Source organism: Delphinus delphis, chromosome 19 (genome assembly GCF_949987515.2).
Source record: "Delphinus delphis chromosome 19, mDelDel1.2, whole genome shotgun sequence".
NCBI lineage: Eukaryota > Metazoa > Chordata > Mammalia > Artiodactyla > Delphinidae > Delphinus > Delphinus delphis.
Genome location: NC_082701.1, coordinates 22,504,552 through 22,525,675, shown reverse-complemented (window position 1 = coordinate 22,525,675; position 21,124 = coordinate 22,504,552). Strand labels below are relative to the sequence as shown.

At 43.3% G+C, this 21,124-nt stretch overlaps 1 long non-coding RNA gene across 3 annotated transcripts; it reads left to right on the top strand.

Moving 5' to 3' along the window:
• Positions 1 to 110: 110 nt before the first annotated feature.
• LOC138413886 (uncharacterized) lies at positions 111 to 13,192 on the top strand. Of its 3 annotated transcripts, XR_011246262.1 has the most exons (5): positions 111 to 177; positions 502 to 580; positions 4,587 to 4,705; positions 11,342 to 11,428; positions 12,459 to 13,192. It is a non-coding gene; the product is annotated as an uncharacterized lncRNA (long non-coding RNA). The 3 variants fall into 3 exon arrangements; XR_011246260.1 differs by lacking the exon at positions 111 to 177 and having other exon boundaries at positions 211 to 580; XR_011246261.1 differs by lacking the exons at positions 111 to 177; positions 4,587 to 4,705 and having other exon boundaries at positions 219 to 580.
• The last annotated feature ends 7,932 nt before the right edge of the window (positions 13,193 to 21,124 follow it).

The following is a 21,124-nucleotide window of genomic DNA, read 5'->3' as shown; positions in this document are numbered from 1 at the left end:
TTCGCTCGCTGGTTTCAAGGCCCGGGGTTGGCTGGGCGGGCAGCGGGATGGGGGCGCGGATTGGCCGAGGGGCGGGAGATTGGGGTGAGGCCGGCCAGAGCCTGCCGCTGATTGGATTGGCCTGGTAAAGGCCGTGAGCTGAGGCCGTCTGAGCGCTGGGAGGAGGGTGGACAGAAGGTAAGACTCCGGGCCTGCTTGATTGGCTGGGATACTAGACGTTGATAGGATAGGGCACCCTAAAAAACTGGGGAGAGGAGTTTGGGGTCGGGGCCTCGGAAAGGCGGGAGGTGCCCCACCGCTTTAGAAGCCCGGCGCAGTGCACGACGGGACGCCCCCGGGAAGGGGCGGAGCCGTGTCCGGGCTGCGGTTGGGAAAGCGCAGTCACTCCGAGGGGCGTGTTGAAGAGGGTTTCGCGGGCTCGAGCGGGGGAGGGGGGACCGTTAAAACCCTGCCCCGCGCCGACAGGAAGCTGCTTTAATGGCTAGGCCTACTTGGTACCAGGTTTTCGGCTGAGAAGGACCTTGAAGACCATGCGGTTCAACTTCCAATTTGCAGATGTGGAAACTGAAGCCGAGAGAGGGTATGCACCTTGTCCAAGGTTACTCAGCCGGTTAGTGGCCTTACTGGGACTGGACTCAAGCGCTCCTGACTGCTCTTGGCCTTACACGCATCTCCTCCAAGGAGGTGAATGCTAATACAGTTACTTTAGACCTATTTATAATTTGAGGCCTGTGCTGTTATAAGGTCTAACTTATGTGGTTTGGACAGTTGGATTTCTCTTACACTCCCATTCATAGCTATTAGGTACTTGAAAGAATAGAAATGTTTCATCTTGCGAACGTGGCACTTTTATAAAGGCGCAACCGTGAACCAGAAAGAATGTGTGTACAGGCATAAAGAATCGTGGTTCTTAGCCTTTTTAGTTGTAAGCCCTCAAAGAAACTAATGAAAGATTTTCTTAGCAAAATGAACATAAAGAAAATGTGCGAACAGTTTCTTGACTTCCCCTTACATTGGTACAGGGGCTCCAGGTGAAGAATTTCCAGAATTGTTACATTTTCACCATATTGATCTAGGGTTAATTGGATGCAGCTAGCTTACAGAGCTCTTTGCCATATAGCTTCAGCTTGTGGAAAAATTGCCCTACTCTAGCCATACTGGGGAAACCTAAGAGCAACTCTGTCCTTGTTGAGAAGTTCCAACCAAGAGTTAGGAAGTTTCCTGGTGGTCTAGTGGTTAGGATTCCGTGCTTTCACTGCCGTGGCCTGGGTTCAACCCCTGGCTGGGGAACTGATATTCCATAAGCCACGCAGCGCACACACAAAAAAAGAATTAGGAAAGGTTGGCCAGCTACCTTTATTCCTTAAAGGAAGACGAGATCTTTCTCTGCCAGAAATATCTGGAGTTCTAAAGCTGGAAGTGTGGGGACACCGTTCCTTACCCATCCTGTGACTATTTGATTTCCTGTGGCTTAGCAGTCCTTTTAATCTCAGCCTTTTGCTTCATCTATCAGCTGATGAAGAACTGCCCTGTGTGTGTAACTTTATTAGGAATCAATGAAGATTGGGATGACGTCCATCAAAATCTTTGTATTGTCTTTATGAGTATTACCCATACTACAAATGATCCGCAGTTCTGTTTCACTCCAAGCCAAGTTTCTCCTGTCCTTTTATCAGCTCAACATCAGTCATGATACTACCAGTGAGGGGAAATGGATTTTTAAAGTAGCTGGAATAAAATGCTGGGAAGATAAATGTTTTGCAGCAAAGTTCCAGTCAAACATAAGGTCCTTACCACAGCCAACTGAAATGATTTTTTAGTTGAGCTAAGATAGGTGCTTTGTAGTCCCTATCAAAAACAGCCAACACTGTCATGCATTCAGCAGATGCTACTGGGCGCGATAATGTGAGTGCTTAGCACTCAGATTCCAGAAACTGACTGCCTGAGTTCATAACCCAACTCTGTCACTTCTAAGCTTGTGTGATTTTCTTTGCTTTATGTAAAGTGGGGCTAATAATTGTACCTGCCTCATACACAACTTTTAGGAGGTCTTAGTGAGTTGATACATATTAAGAGCTAACACTGCCTGGCATCTTGTATATGTTGTATATACATTGGCTATTATCTATTTAGCATGTATTTTGTACGAAGCGAGTGGTTCTTGGCCCTTGGCCTATTAGGGAAGAAAGACTTTAATCAATTAATCTCACAAACAGATGTAAAGTTGTAAAAGTGAGAGATACCAAAGAATGACCCAGCCAGGAGGCTCAGGGAAAGCGTACTTGAGAAAGGAAGAGTTAATTCAGGTGGAGAAGGGAAGAACAAACATGTGCAAAGGCCCTGTGGTGGGAGGGAGCTCAGAGATTATAAGAAACTGCAAGAAAGCCGGCACACCCAAAATACAGGGAACAAGGGATTGAGACAAAGCTAGAGTGTTGAGTAAGGGAAAGACCATGTGAGAGCCTCACATGCCAATGCTTTTGTCTATATCCTAAGACCAGAGGGCAGCTACTCAAAGGTTTTAAAAAGGTCTTTGGTTGCAATGTGAAGATTAAGACTGGAAAGAGAGGAGCAGATGCAAGGAAACCAGTTAGGAGGCCATTGCAATAATCCAGATATGAGCTGATACTTGTAGAAAGGAGAAAGGTAGAAGGAATAGTGGAAATAGAGATAGGTATTGAACTTGGTAATTGATTGGAAGGAGAGGGAGGTGTCACTGGTGCCTGCTAGATTTCCGGATGGTGATGCCATTTGCAGTGTTTCCCAAGTAGGAGGAATTGGAGGCCATGTGGTTTAGTGAATGTGGAGAGGTACACAGGGGCTTCAGGTTGTATTTCTTGAGCTGTGTATGGAGTCCATGGGTTTTGATATGCTATTCTCTATAACAGGAATATTCATGTCCAATGAACAAATTCTGAAATTAAAGAGAGAAAGTGGATTTCAGTCTTACTCTGCCACTTCTTGCTGTCTGATCCTGAGCAAGTTACTTAACGTCTTAGTCTTGTGAAATGGGAGAATCTCTGCCATACCATTGGGTGATCTGAGCATGAATGGGAGTTGGGAAAGTGCTCGGTGCAAGTGTCTTATGACGGGAGTTGTTCACCAGTATCTGTTAAACAATGAATTGGTGAATGGATGAGATCAGATGGCATTCTCCAGCTCAGTCCCCCCACTAACCCATGGTGCTTATGTGTGAGGAGACTGGCTGCGAGAGGAGAAGCAATCACTCTATGACCTGATGCCTTTTCCTCCTGAGCAAAGCTGGCTGACCGCAGAGGGGTACATGCAACTCGTCCTTATGTCCCGTGAGAAGTGATGGTCTAGCTTTGTAAAACTTAACTTCATCGTCTTTTCCAGTGTTATCCACACTAGGGCCCATGTGTACCATTGGTCCAATCAAGCCGGTCATATAATTTCATCCTGCATAAGTGCTCAGCACTATCCTAGGCCTGTCCCCTGCCTAGGTTCCCTCCTCATCTCTCCCAGTCTTCAGGTCATGCACAAGTTTGTTTCTTTGTTCATTCATTCAACTACATGAATTTATTAGATGTACCCCCCACCTCCCAGGTTATGTCAGGTATAACATGGGGATGTGATAAAGTCCATAAGAAAGTTTCAAACAAAATGCTGTCATGGAGCTAAAATATCAGAGGAGGAGGAGAGATTTTTTTCCTGACTTGTGAGAGTACTTAGTAGACAAGGGGGTTTTGAGCTGAACCTTGAAGGACTGGAGAACTTTGTAAATATAGAGTTTGCAATGAAGCCTTCTACAACTAAGGTAGTGCACATTTATATCTTCTCTTACTAACAGTGTGATACTGGGAATGCTTATTTGATATCTTTGTGTCTCAGTTTCCTCATCTGTAAAATGGAGATAATAGTTCTAGCCAGGGTTGGCTTATAGGTGTGAGACCAATACAGTCACACAGGTGCTTAGAAATGCTGGCCCCTCACTTGGTTTAATGCTCTGCTGTCACCATGTTGAAATTCTTAATAATTTTTGAACAAGGGGCCCTGCAAATTGTGTCCTGATCTTGCCTTGTAGGATTATTGCAAAGTCCTAAGAAGTTAATACATGTAAATTTCTTAGAGCAGTGAGGGCCTGGCATATGATGGGGGTTCAGTAAGTGCTAGCTGTTATTATTGTTATTATCCTCTGAACTCTTACTACAGTGTAGCTCACAGTATACCTCATAGTTTATTTAGCATTTAAATAACCAACAGATATTTTTGAGTGCCTGTTCTATAAAGGCACTGGATGGGTCACAAAGATGAATAGGACAGTACTTCCTCCCCTAGTTGGTGGAATAAAGCATGTATTTTAAGCATACTAATTAGTAATAAATAATAAAATATGTCATATGATGAGTATAGAAATTTTTAAAAATAGATTTTTGGGCTCCACCTTCAGAGAATCTTAGTAGCTCTGGTGTGGGGCTTCAGAATCAGTCCCCCAGGTGATTTTATTTATTTATTTATTTAAGGGTTTGTTTTTTTTTTTTTTTTGATGTGGACCATTTTTAAAGTCTTTATTGAATTTGTTACAATATTGCTTCTGTTTTATGTTTTGGGTTTTTGGTCACAAGGCACGTGGGATCTTAGCTCTCCGACCAGGGATCAAACCCACACCCCCTGCACTGGAAGGTGAAGTCTTAACCACTGGACCGCCAGGGAAGTCCCTCTGCCAGGTGATTTTAATGAACAGGCAAGTTTTAAACCATGGGCATTAACTCCAGGGAGGTCATGTGGAATAGAGGCAAAAAGCTTGGCATTGTAGTTGGTCAGGCTGGGGTTCAAGTTCTGCCATCTACTAGCTCTGTTACTTTGCATAAGTTACTTAGCTTCTCAGTTTCCTCATTTGTAAACATTAAAACCATACTTTAAAGATTAAATTTTAAGATGGTTGAAAAGCTGAGCACATAGTGGACACTTAATAATGGGTTTTTTCTCTAGAAGGGGGAGATGGTATCCCAGGAAGGGGCAGTCAAAGAGGGCTTCCTGGAGGAGAGGATAATCCACCCCCATACAACCAGTATGGTTTGGATGGGGAGAAAATCCTCTGATTACACACTCTAGCAACAGCCAAGATATTAGGTGAATATTAGAGGAATGCTAAGTCACAAAATAATTGATTGAATTTAGCGGCTGATTAGAGACAAAGGAGATAGAAGAATGAAAGGTGAGTCCTAGGTCTCCAGCCTTGAGTATTTTTGAGAGTAATCATTTTAAAAACAAGATCATGTGTAGGAGCTGAGTTGGTGCAGGAAGGTGGGGTAGAGGTTAGGGGAGGGGTCGTGTGCCAGTTTTAGAAACGTTTAGTCTTTCATGTCATAAGGGGACAATCAAGGGAAACTGTACTTTTTTTTTTTTTTTTTTGGCTGGGCCGTCCAGCTTAACGGATCTTAGTTCCCTGACCAGGGATTGAACCCGGGCCCCCGGCAGTGGAAGCTCTGGGTCCTAACCAGTGGACCACCAGGGAATTCCCAGAAACTGTACATTCTTGATTGGGATTTGGGAGAAAGGCTGGTGCTTGGGAAAGAAGAAGTTAGAAGTCAATAGATCAGAAACAGTCACTGAGCTCCCAAGGATAAATTATGTCTTAACATTCTATAAAGAGAGAAAGAAAAGGAAAAGATTTTGGAACTGGAAATGGGGTTACAAACTAGTAGGCACTAAAAGTGAGAGGGAGGAAAGAAGGAAGAGCAGAGGTAGAAAAAGAAGTGGGAGAGTGGACTGTTCATAGCTATGGTGGTCTGAATAATGTTCCCCAAAAGATGTCCATGTGCTAATCCCTGGAACCCAAGAATATGTTACTTTACCTGGCAAAAGGGACTTTGCAGCTGTGGTTAAATTAAGGATTTTGCGATGGGGAGATTATCCTGGATTGTCTGGGTGGATCCAGTGTAGTCACAAAGGTCCTTAGAAGGAGACAGGAGGATAAGAGTCAGAAAAGGAGATGTGATGACAAGAGGTAAAAGCCTGAGTGATGTGGAGCCATGAGCCAGGGAATGTTGGCAGCCTCTGGAAGCTGGAAGAGGCAAGGAACAGATTCTGCCTTAGGGCTTCCAGAAGGAACACAGTTCTGCTGACCCATTTTAGACTTCTTTCAGAACTGTAAGAGAATAAATTTGTGTTGCTCAAAGCACTAAGATTGTAGTAATTTGTTACAGTAGTGACAGGAAACTACTGCAGTGGTTAACAACTGAAAACAATCCAAATACCTAACAGTGATGGATTGGTTAAATAAGTTACAATACATTAGTATGATGGACTACTATAATTGTAGTTAGCCATTAAAAATTATGCAGTAGGGCTTCCCTGGTGGCGCAGTGGTTGAGAGTCCGCCTGCCGATGCAGGGGACATGGGTTCGTGCCCGGGTCTGGGAAGATCCCACATGCCGCGGAGCGGCTAGGCCCGTGAGCCATGGCCGCTGAAGCCTGTACGTCCGGAGCCTGTGCTCCACGGCAGGAGAGGCCACAGCAGTGAGAGGCCCGCGTACTGCAAAAAAAAAAATTATGCTGTAGAAGATAATTTAATCGTGTGGGAGATGTTCATAGTAGATTGTGAAGTACAGAAAATAAGTTAAAATATTGTAGGTATTTATGTGGAAAATTCATCAAGAGGTACACCTAAGAGTCATGCATCTTTTGCACTGACTGTATGGTATACCTCAAGAAGTTTTGCAGATTGCACATAGATGTCCTGTTTGGTTCAAAGAAGGGAAGCATGTATTATACCTGTGTATTCATGAATAGGGAAAAGACTGGGAATGTATAAACCAAATGTTAATAATGGCTGTCTCTGGGTGGTAGGATTACAGATGATTTTTATATTATTATTATTTTTTTTTTTTGCTGTACGCGGGCCTCTCGCTGCCGCGGCCCGTCCTGTCGCGGAGCACAGGCTCCGGACGCGCAGGCCCAGCGGCCACGGCTCACGGGCCCAGCTGCTCCACGGCACGTGGGATCCCCCTGGACCGGGGCACGAACCCGCACCCCCCGCACTGGCAGGCGGACCCCCAACCACTGCGCCACCAGGGAAGCCCTATATTCATTTTTTATTCTTCTCTGTGTGTTCCAAGTTTTCTTCAGCGAACAAGTATTACTTTTTTGATCAAAAAATATATTTAAAAAATTAGTTTTTAAAAATCAAGGGAAAGGAGTAGGGAGAAAGTCTGGAGAATGATTTGCAAGCTCAAGGGCAAGGGCCCTGCAGCACCTGGCACAACCAAGCCTCTATAAACCATTATCTGAAAACAGGTGATTTTATTTTGGCTGGGGTACCGGGGGCATGCTGCATGGTATGTGGGATCTTAGTTACCCGACACGGGATCGAATCCTTGCCCCCTGCATTGGAAGCGCGGAGTCTTAACCGCCGGACTGCCAGGGAAGTCCCAATAGGTGGTTTTTTAAAACATTGTATCCCCCCCACCCCAAAGCAGAAAGGGACTCAGTACTGGGGACATAGAGAGAAGGAAGAAGAAGAAGAAAAAAGGCAAGAATATAGAGATAAAAGCTTCCTGGATCCTGAGTTAGGAGGGCCTCCAAGAGATGTGAAGGAAGTGAGTGGAGCAGATTGTCTAGTCTTACCCCGGCCTGGTTCTGTTTGTCACAGAGTCTGGAGACAGACCAAACACCCTCAGCCGTTTTCTCCTTTCATTTATTCAATCCTCCTTTATTTTCTTCCTTTGTTCTTTTTCTAATTATCAAAGTAATACATGCTTCTCACTGGAGAAGTTTGAAAAGCATGAAGAGTTAAGCAGAAATCACCTGTAATCCCAAATTATATCCACCACTGAAATATTGGCATACTTCTCAACGTAGTTCAATTTTAAATGAAAATTGAAGTATTATTATGTAACATTTTTGTCACCCCCCCCCCCAAAAAATGTACTTTCAAGAATTTTAAATTGGTTCAACTCATTGTCAGGTTGTGTTAAAAATTAGTATGGGGGCTTCCCTGGTGGCGCAGTGGTTGAGAGTCCGCCTGCCGATGCAGGGGACATGGGTTCGTGCCCCGGTCTGGGAAGATCCCACATGCCGCGGAGCGGCTAGGCCCGTGAGCCATGGCCGCTGAGCCTGCGTGTCCGTAGCCTGTGCTCCGCAACGGGAGAGGCCACAACAGTGAGAGGCCCGCGTACCACAAAAAAAAAAAAAAAAAAAAATTTTTTTAGAACCAGTTTACCAGTACCACAGCTTATGCCCCTTTGCAGTCAACCCTCCATCTTACAACCACAGTCTGCTTTCTGCCATCTTTCTTTTGCATTTTTAAAGGATTCTAGGGACTTCCCTGGTGGTCCAGTAGTTAAGACTCCATGCTTCCAACGCAGGGGGCACAAGTTTGATCCCTGGTCAGGGAACTAAGATCCCACATGCCGCTCGGCGTGGGCAAAAAATTAAAAAAAAAAAGAATTCTATAAATAAATCATGCAGCATATACTCTTTTGTGCCTAGCTTCTTTTGCTCAGTGTTTTTTTTTTTTTTTTGAGATTCATCAGCATTGTTGCACATAGCAATAGTTCATTCCTTTTTGTTGTATTCCATTGTATGGATATACAGCTTGGCCACAGCCTTTATTTTGGTTTCCACAGGAAGGAACAGGTGAAGCTGGGTAAGCAGGCTTAGGATTGGCTAGTTTAATAATTTCAGTGGACATTGGGGCACAGGGACTATCTCTAGTTGTCTGGTATCTGGCCCTGGGGTGATGAGGGCAGAGGAATAGTGACTCTAATTGTGAGAGCCTGATAAAGTAGGTGGTTGGAGTAAGGGTTTTGGATCGGTTGTTTATATATAAAAGGTGCACTGGCAGGAGAATGGTTTACTATCTCTAAGAATTGGCTAGTGTTGGGAGGGCCAGTCTGTCCAGGGCTAGCAAAGCCCCAAGATGTCAAATACAGAAAGTTTTTTAAAACACGATTAATACACCTTGTTGAAAGGTTAATCTAGGGACTTCCCTGGTGGCGCAGTGGTTAAGAATCCACCAATGCAGAGGACACAGGTTCGAGCCCTGGTCCAGGAAGATCCCACATGCCGCAGAGCAATTAAGCCCATGCAACACAACTACTGAGGCCGCGTGCCACAACTACTGAAGCCCTCATACCTAGAGCCGGTGCTCCACAACAAGAGAAGCCACCGCAATGAGAAGCCCGTGCACCACAACAAAGAGTAGCCCCTGCTCGCCACAACTAGAGAAAGCCCACGTGCATAAATGAAGACCCAGTGTAGCCAGAAATAAATAAATTTATTTAAAAAAAAAAGAAAGAAAGGTTAATCTAATCTAGAAAGAATCTGAACTCTGGGATGCTAAGCATAGCTGAAACAAGCCTACATAACAGATGGTGCGACCTGGCCCCCTTGTCACACTTGGCCCTAAGATTCTCCTAGCCAGGATATTACCCTACAGTAATATTACTGTAGATATTACCCTACAGTCAGTAGAGGATCCTTTGGGAAAACTGACCAGCTCAAGAAGAAATACCTATAGACACTGTATTAGTCTCCTAGGGCTGTTATAACAAATTACCAAAATCTTGGTAGCTTAAAACAAAATAAATTTATTCTCTCTCAGTTCTGGAAGTCAAAAGTCTGAAATCAATCAAGTCTGAAAACATGTCAGCAGGGCCGCGTCCCCTCTGGAGGCTCTAGGGAGCATTTCTTTGCCTTTTCCAGCTTCTGGTGGCTCCAGGTGTTCCTTGGCATGTAGCAGCATCACTCCAATCTGCCTCCATCTTCACATAACTTTCTCCTCTTCTCTCTGTCTCTCCTCTGTGTTATCTCTTATAGACACTTGTTATTGGGTTTGGGGCCCACCCAGATAATCCAGGGTGGTCTTATCTCAAAATCCTTAACTTAGTTACATTTGCAAAGACCCTTTTTCCAAATAAGGTCACATTCACAGATTATGGGGATTAGGATGTGGATATATCTTTTGGGGGGGACGCTATTCAACCCACTAAGAGCTGAGAGTCCCAAGTGAAAGTCAACTCACTATAGTAATGCCCAACTGCAAAGCCCTGTCTCAGAACACAGAGCTTCCAGAAAACTTCAGTGCCTCAGTCTTAAACATGAATGGACTGTCAGAGATTACCAGGTAGTTGAAGAAAATCTCTAACATGAAAGACAAAGACCAAACAAACAAACAAGAACAAAGGAACTTAGAGGATACAGAAACAGCACAGAGACCAGAACAAAACAAAGTATAACTTAAAAAGATGATAGGGGACTTCCCTGGTGGTCCAGTGGCTAAGACTCTGAGCTCCCAGTGCAGGGAGCCCGGGTTCAATCCCTGGTCAGGGAACTAGATCCCACATGCATGCCACAACTAAGAGTTTGCATGCTGCAACTAAGACCCGGTGCAGCCAAAAATAAATATTAAAAAAAAAAAAAAGATAGGTACTTCCCTGGTGGTCCAGTGGCTAAGACTCCACATTCCCAATGCAGGGGGCCCGGGTTCGATCCCTGGTCGGGGAACTAAGATCCCAGATACCGCAACTTAGCCCACACACCATAATGAAAAGCCCATGTGCCACAGCGAAGACCCAGCACAGCCAAAGTAAATAAATAAAAATAAATTTATAAAAGGATGATAAATATTCTTAGATATGGAGATGTTACATCCAAGAAATAAGAACAGAAGGGTATGTATATTAAAAGAATAAAACAGATCTTGATATGATAACCAATAACTTCAATCAAAGGGTTGGAAGATAAAGTTGAGAAAATATCCTGTTTTTAAAAAAAACGCTGGGGAATTCCCTGGCGGTCCAGTGGTTAGGACTGCACTTTCACTGCCAAGGGCCTGGGTTCGATCCCTGGTTGGGAAACTAAGATTCCACAGGCTGCGCAGCCTGGCCCTCCCCCAAAAAATAACCTGGAAAATTGGCATGAAAAGATTTTTAACAGCTAGAAGTAGCCCAGGAGGATTAACATTCAACTAAGAGGAGTTACAGAGAAATAGAGAAAAGTGGAGGGAAAGCAGCATTGAAGGAATGATTCAAGAAATCAAGTCAAAACTAAATGGTGTACATCTCCAGAATGAGAAGCCCACTGAGTGCCCAACATAATGGACGGGAAAAAAATCAGAAATTTCAGGTCATTGAGTAAATAGAGGAAGGTTACTAAAAAATTCTGAGAGAAAAAGTTAACGTTCAAAGGAACAGCCGTCAGAATGGTACCATGCTTCCCATCAGCCATGCTGGAAGATGGTGGAGGAATGCTTTCGAATTATTTATGACCTCTAACTTTATGAATTAGCCAAATTATGAATTCAGTAAAGTAAGCATATTTTCAGATGCGTGAAATCTTAAAAAATTTTACTTCCTACCCATGTACCCTTTCTTAGGAAACGTCTGGAGGATGTGGTACACCAAAACAAGAATAAATCAAGAAACAGGAAGACGTGATCCTGGAAACAGGATATTCAACAGAGGTGAGAAATGAAGAGAATCTTCAAGATGATGATGAAAGGAAATCCCAGGGTGACATAACCTGGCTGCAGGCCTTTGAGAGTAATCAGGACTGGGGCAGGAGGACAGAAGGGACGTCTCCAAGAAATCAGATGGAATGAATAGAGGAAAAATTTACACTTCTGGTGATGGTGGAGAATAAATTCATTATAGGGACATGGAAAACTAAGCCAAAAAAAAAAATTTTTGTTTTGAATTAATGATTAACTCCAGGAAAAAAATGTTTTAAAAAACTGAGAAAGAAACAAAGCTTAATCATAGTAGACTAGCTTGGCTGTGGATAATAGTTATGGAGGCGTAATTGTGTCAACAGAGTATGGATGTTGATCTCCACCAACCCCAGCACTTGTGGGCTTTCCTTTGTAGACTGCATTCCAGCCAGCAGGAGTGCTCTTTGTTCCAACTACCCAGGGCTTCTTTTCTTTAAATGGGAGTTAAGTTAATTAAATTCAATTAGTAAATTAATATATTAATAGATTAAGTTAATTGTTGAATTAAAATATCAGTAAAAAATGAGTCTAAGCAATACACACACACATTTTTTTTCTTTTTTAGACTAAACACCTTGAAAAGATTATCAAGCTTTAAACTTGTGTTCTAACTAATTTGAGACTTTTGATTTACCCAAACAACATGTAGTGTATACCCAGCCTTCATCCCATTCAATAGGGAAGTTAAGTGCTATGTATTTGAATCTGGCATATGTTAGGCTGACGTGTGACACATTATATTGTAAATTTTTTTCTAGTTTTTTTCCACTAGTGAGCAGTTTGAGGGCAGGCTCTTGTCTGTAAGGTTCTGGCACTTGACACAGACCTTCGATTTTTTTTTTTTAATCTAATTTTAAGTCACCACAAGAGACCACAGTTTGAGTTGATGACCACATCTAATACTTGCAGAGCCTTCCGTTGCTCACACACACTGTCACATCCGTCTGCCCCATAGTGAGGTTGGTGTTTTCAGTATTCTCTCTTCTACCGTCCCATTTTGCAGACGACGACCTGAGTTCCAGAGAGTGCCTTGCCGAAGGTCGCACAAGTCAGCATTGGAGCCTCTAGCAGAACTCAGGTCTCCTGACACCCAGTGACACATTAAAATACTTTTTAAAAAACTGGTTAAAAAAAATTACCATCAACCATTTTTAAGTGTATAGTTCAGTAGTGTTAAGTATAGTCACATGGTTGTGTAACAGATCTCTAGAACTTACTCATCTTGCAAAACTGAAACTTTATATCCATTGAACAACTCTCTACTTTCCCCTCACCCCTGCCCCTGGCAACCACCATTCTACTTTCTGTCTATGAATTTGAGTGCTCTAGATACCTTCTGTAAGTGGAATCACACAGTATGTGTCTCTTTGTGATTGGCTCGTTTCACTTAGCATATGTCCTCGAGGTTGATACATTTCCTCCCTTAAGGCTGAACAGTATTACATTGTAGCACATTTTGTTGATCCGTTCTTCCATCAACGGACACTTAGGTTGCTTCCACCTTTTAGCTATTACGAATAATGCTGCTCTGAGCATGGGTATACACGTATCTCTTTGAGATACTGCTTTCAGTCCTTTTGGATATATACTTGGAAGTAGGATTCCAGTAATGCATTTTTTAAAAAAATTATTTATTTATTTATTTATTTTCAGCTGTGTTTGGTCTTCGTTTCTGTGCGAGGGCTTTCTCTAGTTGCGGCAAGCGGGTGCCACTCTTCATCTCGGTGCACGGGCCTCTCACTGTCGCGGCCTCTCTTGTTGCGGAGCACAGGCTCCAGACGCGCAGGCTCAGTAGTTGTGGCTCACGGGCCTAGTTGCTCCGCGGCATGTGGGATCTTCCCAGACCAGGGCTCGAACCCGTGTCCCCTGCATTGGCAGGCAGATTCTCAACCACTGCGCCACCAGGGAAGCCCCAGTAATGCATCTTTTAAGTTCTCCATCTCATTCCAAAAATGATTTGAGGCCACTGTCCCAGCACCTTCATAAGTATTAAAAAAAAAAAAAGTTCTGAATTTCTAATGAATGAACAAAGGGGTCAGAATGGAACAGAGGAGACAGCAGAAAGGAGTGGCCTATGAGAAGTTTGATAGAATAAAGCTTTTTACCTTTACCCTCGGGAAATAGCTGCAAATAATTAAGATCCACCAGAGATGGACTGGAGTGGCCAAGGCTTGTTTTCTCATCTACATAAAGGTCTCCAGAGCATTCCCAAAGTTGCATTCAAACAGAGTAAGCCCTGTGCATATGAAAGGGTCACAAAGGAGGGATTCGGTATTCATGGTACGTGGTCTGTACAGGGGTGGGTGCACAAACTCAGATATTCTGGGCCTGTCATGGGACCTTCATAAAGGATCTAGTCAGAGGGGACTGTGGTAGAGTGTGCTGGTCATAAGTCTGTACTCAGCTCCAGACATTGATGTCAGATCTTACGATTTTTCGAGAAAACCTAGATACACCTGAAACTAACACAACATTATAAGTCAACTATACTCCAATAAAATTTTTTTTAAAAAAAGAAAAGCTGGAAATCTGGATTTCTGTGTGAAATACCATGATTTTTTAAAGCTGGCATTTAAATTTTCAAAAAGATTTAAAAGGCATTGTGTAAATCAAAGACAAAATACAAGTTTGCAACCTCTGGTGTGTGGTATGTGGAGCATTTATGGTAGGTAGTGAGCTCTGGGGAAGAATTGTGTCTGGTTTGTTTGGCCAGGGCTGGGAAGAGGTTAATGGGGCCTAAATCAAATGCCTGCACCTGCACAAGCTCTGCCCTTCTGTCCTTGGGTAAAGTTTAATGTGTTGCAGGCAGAGAGGAAATGGCCTAAAATGAACCATTAAGTTCTCCTGGTAGCATATCTGTGCCGGTCAGACAGGAGGGGAGGGCCCCCAATTTCGCATCATTTCTGTGAGATTCATTTGTGCCTACTTCACAGAACCGCTGTAGAATAAAACATCACAGATTTGGAAAGGTGAATTTCTCCTAAAATGTAATGCAGGTGCTAACTGGGATAATTATCTTGCCGTGAAGAGCTCAGAAGAGTGTAATGTTTTGGGAACAGCTTCTATAAAAGCTGACCTAGGAGATGCTGGGCCCCAGCTGTGGCTGGAAGAAGTGAAGGGGAAAGAATGTGTCAGCCGTTGTGCTCTGGTGGGTTTGAGAATGAGGCAGAACACTGATCTTTCCTGGAAGTGGCATTGAAGAGTCAGTGCGGAGTTGAGACATACATGTGGCCATAAATGGCATGACCCTGCTCCAAACAGCTCAGCTCGTGCCTGGCTTCGTGAACCTCACACTGGAAGTTTCAACTGCAATAAACTTCTGACCTTTCCATCAGTTCCTTTCAGTCAGAGTTTTATATGTTATAGACTATTTCAGGGACTTCCCTGGTGGTCCAGTAGTTAAGACTCCTCACTTCCACTGGAGGGGGCACGGGTTTGATCCCTGGTCCGGGAACTAAGATCCTGCAAGCTGCATGGCACGGTCAGAAAGAAAAAAAAAAAAATTTCATATTCCCTCTTAGGAGATTTGAACTGTTACCTCTGTTACTTAAGAAAGCAGCACTGCTTATTACTACTACTACTATCATAATGTTAGTAATATTCCTATCATGCTTTATAACTTACAAGACCTTCCACTTGCATTCTTCTCATTTTGTTTCCTGGTAACTCTGAGATTATTATTTCTCACTTTACAGATAAGGAAACTGATGGTTTCCCATTGTCATTTAGCTAAAGTTTAGAATCTTCAACGTGACCTAAGTCCCTCCCTAGTCTGGGCCTTGCCTACCTCTCCAGATCCCTCTTTCACTACCTTCCCAAGACCTCTCTTTGTTCCAGCTATTCTGGGTTTCTTTTGAGTTCCTTAAGTAGGTCAGGTTCTCTCCAGCCATAGGCCTTGGGTTGCATGTGCCGTTTCTCCCACATAGGACACTTTTCCCTGTCCTCTTTGCCTGGCTAGCAACTACTCATCTTTTGGGTCTCAGTTTAACACCATTTCTTCACGGGAGCCTTTCCTGAACATTGAGGCTATGTTGGACTCCCCAGTAATATCCTCTTATACCCCCCGGCACTTCCCATTCCAAAGACTCATCACACTTCACGTTACTCATTCAATAATTCTTGTTCCTGCTGGACTGTAAGCTCCATGAGGCAGAAACCAAATCTGCCTTAATTGATTCTATAGTCTCAGTGCCTCGTATAATATACTTTCATTCTGAAAGTTTTTGTAATGAGTCTGCTATCTGGATTCCATTGCCATGGAACTAATGCATCAAAACCTTGCCTTCAAGTCCAGTGCTGTGGGGCTTTTCTGACAGGCTTCTTCTGATATTTCAATAACCAACATCCTTTGATGAGTGACCAAAATGCACACCTCCCACATCCAATAGCAGGTTGTAAGGTTAGAACACAGCGACACTGTATTCTTTATTAATGACTAGAAAAGGCTGGTGCTGTTCTCACCTCTTCTGTTGTTTCTGTGATGCTCACATACCAATGAGAACCTTTGCCCAGCATCCTTTTGGAGCAGTCAAGGGTGGATCACAGATGACAGGGACATTAAGAGCTATTCATGGCTTCCCTGGTGGCGCAGTGGTTAAGAATCCACCTGCCAATGCAGGGGACACGGGTTTGAGCCCTGGTCCAGGAAGATCCCACATGCCGCAGAGCGACTAAGCCTGTGCACCACAGCTACTGAGCCTGCGCTCTAGAGCCCGCGAGTCACAACTACTGAAACCCGCACAGCTCTAGAGAAGCCACTGCAGTGAGAAGCCCACGTACCACAACAAAGAGTAGCCCCCCCACCCCCGACCCCGCTCGCCGCAACTAGAGAAAGCCCGCGTGCAGCAACGAAGACCTAACGCAGCCATAAATAAATTAATAAAATCTATTAAAATTTTTTTAAAATAAAGGATTATTTTTAAAAAATAAAAAACGAAAGCTACTCTATTTGCATCTCAGGTCTTGGTTTGGTGCACACCTGGGTCATTTATAGTTGGATGGCACATTTGTTTTACTTGTTGGAAGCAGTGAGGTATAGTTACCAAATTAATGGTGCAAGCCTAGGAGTGGAAGTAATACAGTCGCTCAAGCTGGCGAGGCAGGCATTAAGCAGGTAAGCAGGGTCCAGTGGGAGGAGCGCATGGCCTCATTTCAACAGCTGCAGCAAGCTGAAGTCCCTGAAGGTTTTCAAGCCAGCTACATCTCTCTTCAGCACAGTCTTTATGAAATCTGTCACCATATAACTTCCTCAGTCCAGTTCACGGTGATCAAAACTTGTGGCTAAATACCCAGGCAGTGGCGTATAAGGTTGCAAATGGTAGTTCCAAATATAGTGCAGTTCACGTCTCCAGTAAGGAAAGAACATTGAACGAATTCATTACATGAACGGCTTAAACTAACTGAGCCTGAGAGCTTAAAGCCACATTCCTCAAATATGTGCACTCCGCAAAACTGGCACTTAGTGTCAGGCAGTCAGGCTGGAAAACAGTCGTGAACCAAAGAATCTAAACAAGGAAGAAATGCTCTCAAGGTATGCATTTGCCATATGTTACTTTGTTCTCAAGTCATCTTTGGTGATGAGCTCCATGACTTAAAGCATGACATCAGGGGTCGCAGGTCTGAGCCTGGCACACTTGGCGTCACAAGGCAAAGACTGAAGATGTGTGGCACTGGTTACAAAGGGGAATAGGCAAAAGGGGCACAGCCTGTCTTTGTTACCAAAAATAATTAAGTGCATAAAGTATAAAAACATAGCTGGAAGAGGGCTTCCCTGGTGGCGCAGTAGTTGAGAGTCCGCCTGCCGATGCAGGGGACGCGGATTCGTGCCCCGGTCTGGGAGGATCCCACATGCCGCGAGCGGCTGGGCCCGTGAGCCATGGGCACTGAGCCTGCGCGTCCGGAGCCTGTGCTCCGCAACGGGAGAGGGAGAGGCCACAACTGTGAGAGGCCTGCGCACCGCAAAACAACAACAACAAAAACATAGCTGGAAGAATATGCCCCAAACTTATCTATTAATCATGATTGTCTTTGGGAGGTGGGTTTATAAGAAGGGATAGTCACTTTCTAGGGTTTTTTTTTTTCCCTTCAAAATTTGGAAAATGGATCTGTATTACATTTTGTGAACAGAATTAAAATTTTAAGTGGATACAGTATTCTCAGATGAATAGCAAATTGTTACAATGAGGTTGGTAAAGAAAAGCCACAGACTCTAATTATTTTCTACCATACACAAAAAATACACTTGCACATACTAGATATAGAACAGTTCAAATAGAACTTTCTTTGGTGATGGATATGACCTATATCTGTGCTGCCCAGTATGGTAGCCACTAGCCATGGGTGGCTACTGGGCACTTGAAATGTGGCTAGCGCAGCTTAGGAACTTATTTTTTATTTAATTTAAACTTAAATAGTGCATATGGCTAGTGGCTACTGCATTTGGACACACAGGTCTACAACTTTCCATTTACAGGAAATAAGATTGTCAGCAGGGGCAGGGAGAGACCAGATTTGGTAGCCAAGAGATCTTCTATAAACCATGTTCTGTTATGCTGTCTATCCAGTAGAGTCTATGTACTCTAGGATTGTTACAAGAATAGAGGAGACACTTCTTTACACTTGTAAAGGCCACAGCATTAACTTCATCCTACCACACCCCTTCACATTCTCCTGAGTTTAACTGCTCCATTGATAGACGAAGGAACTGACCTACTAGAAAAGCAACAATCATCTCACCCATCCTCATTCATCTCAAATATTTTAAATGTTTTGTATTTTTTTCTTATAAGCTGTTTCTTTTCCCCTCTCCTCCATTATCTTGTATTCTACGTTGTCTTGAGACTTCTCCCATTAAACCATCAGCCATTCAGTATACTGTTTTCTTAATTTCTTTGTCAGTCTAATAAGCATTAAGAGTATATCCATAAGACTAGTATATATTATACAAGGTAGATAATCAATCCCCTAATAAATTAGAGTGGATTAAAATTGCAGTGTAATGTAATATACCTGTACAGTTTGTCAAATTTATGATAAAAGTTAAGGTTGTTTTGGGGTGAGAGGAGGCGGATGTCTCAGAGGACCATACTGGTATGATCAGCCAAACCATGGCAAGATTTAATTTTTATTTCTTTCTTGGTTGTCATTTTAATTGGTGTATAACATGTCTGCTGGCAGCTGCTGGCAGCTTCCTGAGAAAGCACAGATTATGATAGTAAGCTACGTTCCTTCTCTTGCTAATTCCACCCCAGCGTCGGACCAGAAGTTCAGTAGTGAAAGCTACAGCTGCCAGATATCAGCAACTAAATCAGAGGAACAGAGTTCTTTACAAATGCCATAAGAACCCGATTGACTTTCCTGACACTGCCATCTATCACAGTTTGCCATCAATCGTACTGTTAGAGCAACCTGATTTGGGTTCCTAGGGAAAGCAGTTGTTTGGCCCAATGTTTCATTAACCTCAGGGTCTCCTGTCTCAGTCTTGCATTGGAAACCAAACACCTTAACCACTTTGCTTGCACTCGGGTTGGTACAAGAAGGCATGGTCCATCTTGGGTGGGTATTTTCCATGACCACAAAAGAGAGTCCTATTAAAAACAACAACTCTGAGATCCTAAAACTAGTATTTAGTAAGAAGAGATTAAACTCTCATCAGCTGATTTTATTATTCAGTCAAGAATGATGCTGTAGGGCTTCCCTGGTGGTGCAGTGGTTAAGAATCCGCCTGCCAATGCAGGAGACACGAGTTCTGGTCTGGGAAGATCCCACATGCTGCGGAGCGACTAAGCCCATGCACCACAATGACTGAGCCTGCACTCTAGAGCCCGCAAGCCACAACTACTGAAGCCCGTGTGCCTAGAGCCTGTGCTCTGCAACAAGAGAAGCCACCACAATGAGAAGCCTGCGCACCGCAACGAAGAGTAGCCTCTGCTCGCTGCAACTAGAGAAAGCCCATGCGCAGCAATGAAGACCCAATGCAGCCAAAAATAAAAATAAATTTATAAAAAAAATGATGCCATAAGTATAGATTCAAAATTATAAATTTATTACCCAAAGCTTTTTATTTTCTTGCTGAGAAAAAAATTACTAACCCTACAAATGTGGCTCCAAGTCCAGGACTCATTTGGATAATAGAGTTGAAAACTTGATTTAAAGCTATAAAACCCCTCCTACCCCCCCAAATTGCACACTACAGAGATATTCTTTTCAAAGGGGTTCCTTGCTTCCTGAAATTCATCCTTAGAAAATGCAAGATAAGAATTCACCCACAACTGCCCACTGTCCCAAAAGGCTTTACTGCTTCCCATTAATAAAATATAAAATAACATTCTCTGTAAGGAAATAACACATTCATCTTTCTTTCCAACCTTCTGATTTCCACTAAAAATTTTAACCGAAGAATATTAGGGAAAAGGACAATGACTGAATATCTTTAAAGCTATTGCCTGGGTCCAGTGTGACTGTATGTTCTTCTAATTGTGGAGACCTAACAGCTGGGAGAACACAGGTTTTTGCAGACTGGCAAGCTTGCGTTGATCACTAGTACTGAGAGTTATTTGCTGTTTAACTACTTTGCCTAATTTTTCGGTGCCTGCTTTCTCGTCTGTAAGATGAATATACTACCTAGGATAGGGAGCTATTTGGAAGACAAATTAAAACATCTGACAGGGAATTCCCCGCCGGTCCAGTGGTTAATGCACTTTCATTGCCCAGGGTGCAGGTTCAATCCCTGGTCGGGGAACTAAGATCCTGCAAGCCTTGTGGTGTGGCCAAACAAAACAAAAATATCTGACATGCAAAATGTCGGACTAAGACCTCTAGAGACACAAAGCATCAGGACTGTGGTGCCCAGATCAATCAAGATATTAGTAGAAAACAGAATACACTAAAACTGGGTAATTTGAGAAAGGTTTAATAAAGGGACTGTTTACAAAGACATGGGCAGAGTTCAGAGAAACCAACAGGGAATAATGGAGTTATCCAGAGCTAGTAAATGAGTGGTCCTTTCTATCCCTAGATCTGAAGGGCCAAAGAGAAGGAGCTAGAAGCTAGAGAGGCTGCCTGATAGGAGTCGCAGTCCTTCGTAGAGGGACTCAGACAACCTATGTGACCTGGCAATTTAGAAGCCAGGGGAATAAACACCCTAGCTTCTAAATATCCATTCCTCAGCCTTTTGATCTTCTGAGGGTGTTACTAATTGGATCAACACAACCTGAAGTCAGAGGGCAAAGGAGCCTGTTAATGCAGTCCATGGGGGTCAATACCTCCTGGGACGCAGAGCAGGATGAAAAGCAGTTCTAAAGAGGAAGCGGAAGATACCTAGCGCAACCTCTTCCCCAACATATTCAAACTGCTAAACCAGTATACACAAAACTTGCATGTATGCTGAAACTAAAATAACTTCTTTCCAGAATTTGACTGTGAGTTCTTTAATTAAAGCAGAATTTCTTTCAGTCTTTTTGATGACCCTGCTTTGCCGGTGGCACATGCCTAGATAAAAGGAAGCCTCAATAAATGGGAACTGGCAGGCTCAAGTTGACTCCTGAATGCTGACTATAAGAGACTTTTGAGTTAACCCAGAACTAATTTAGGAGGAATCTTAAGATTTTTCTGGTTAGGTACTCTTCATTAGGAATTCAGCAACTGGATTTTCTTAGACTCAGAAAAATC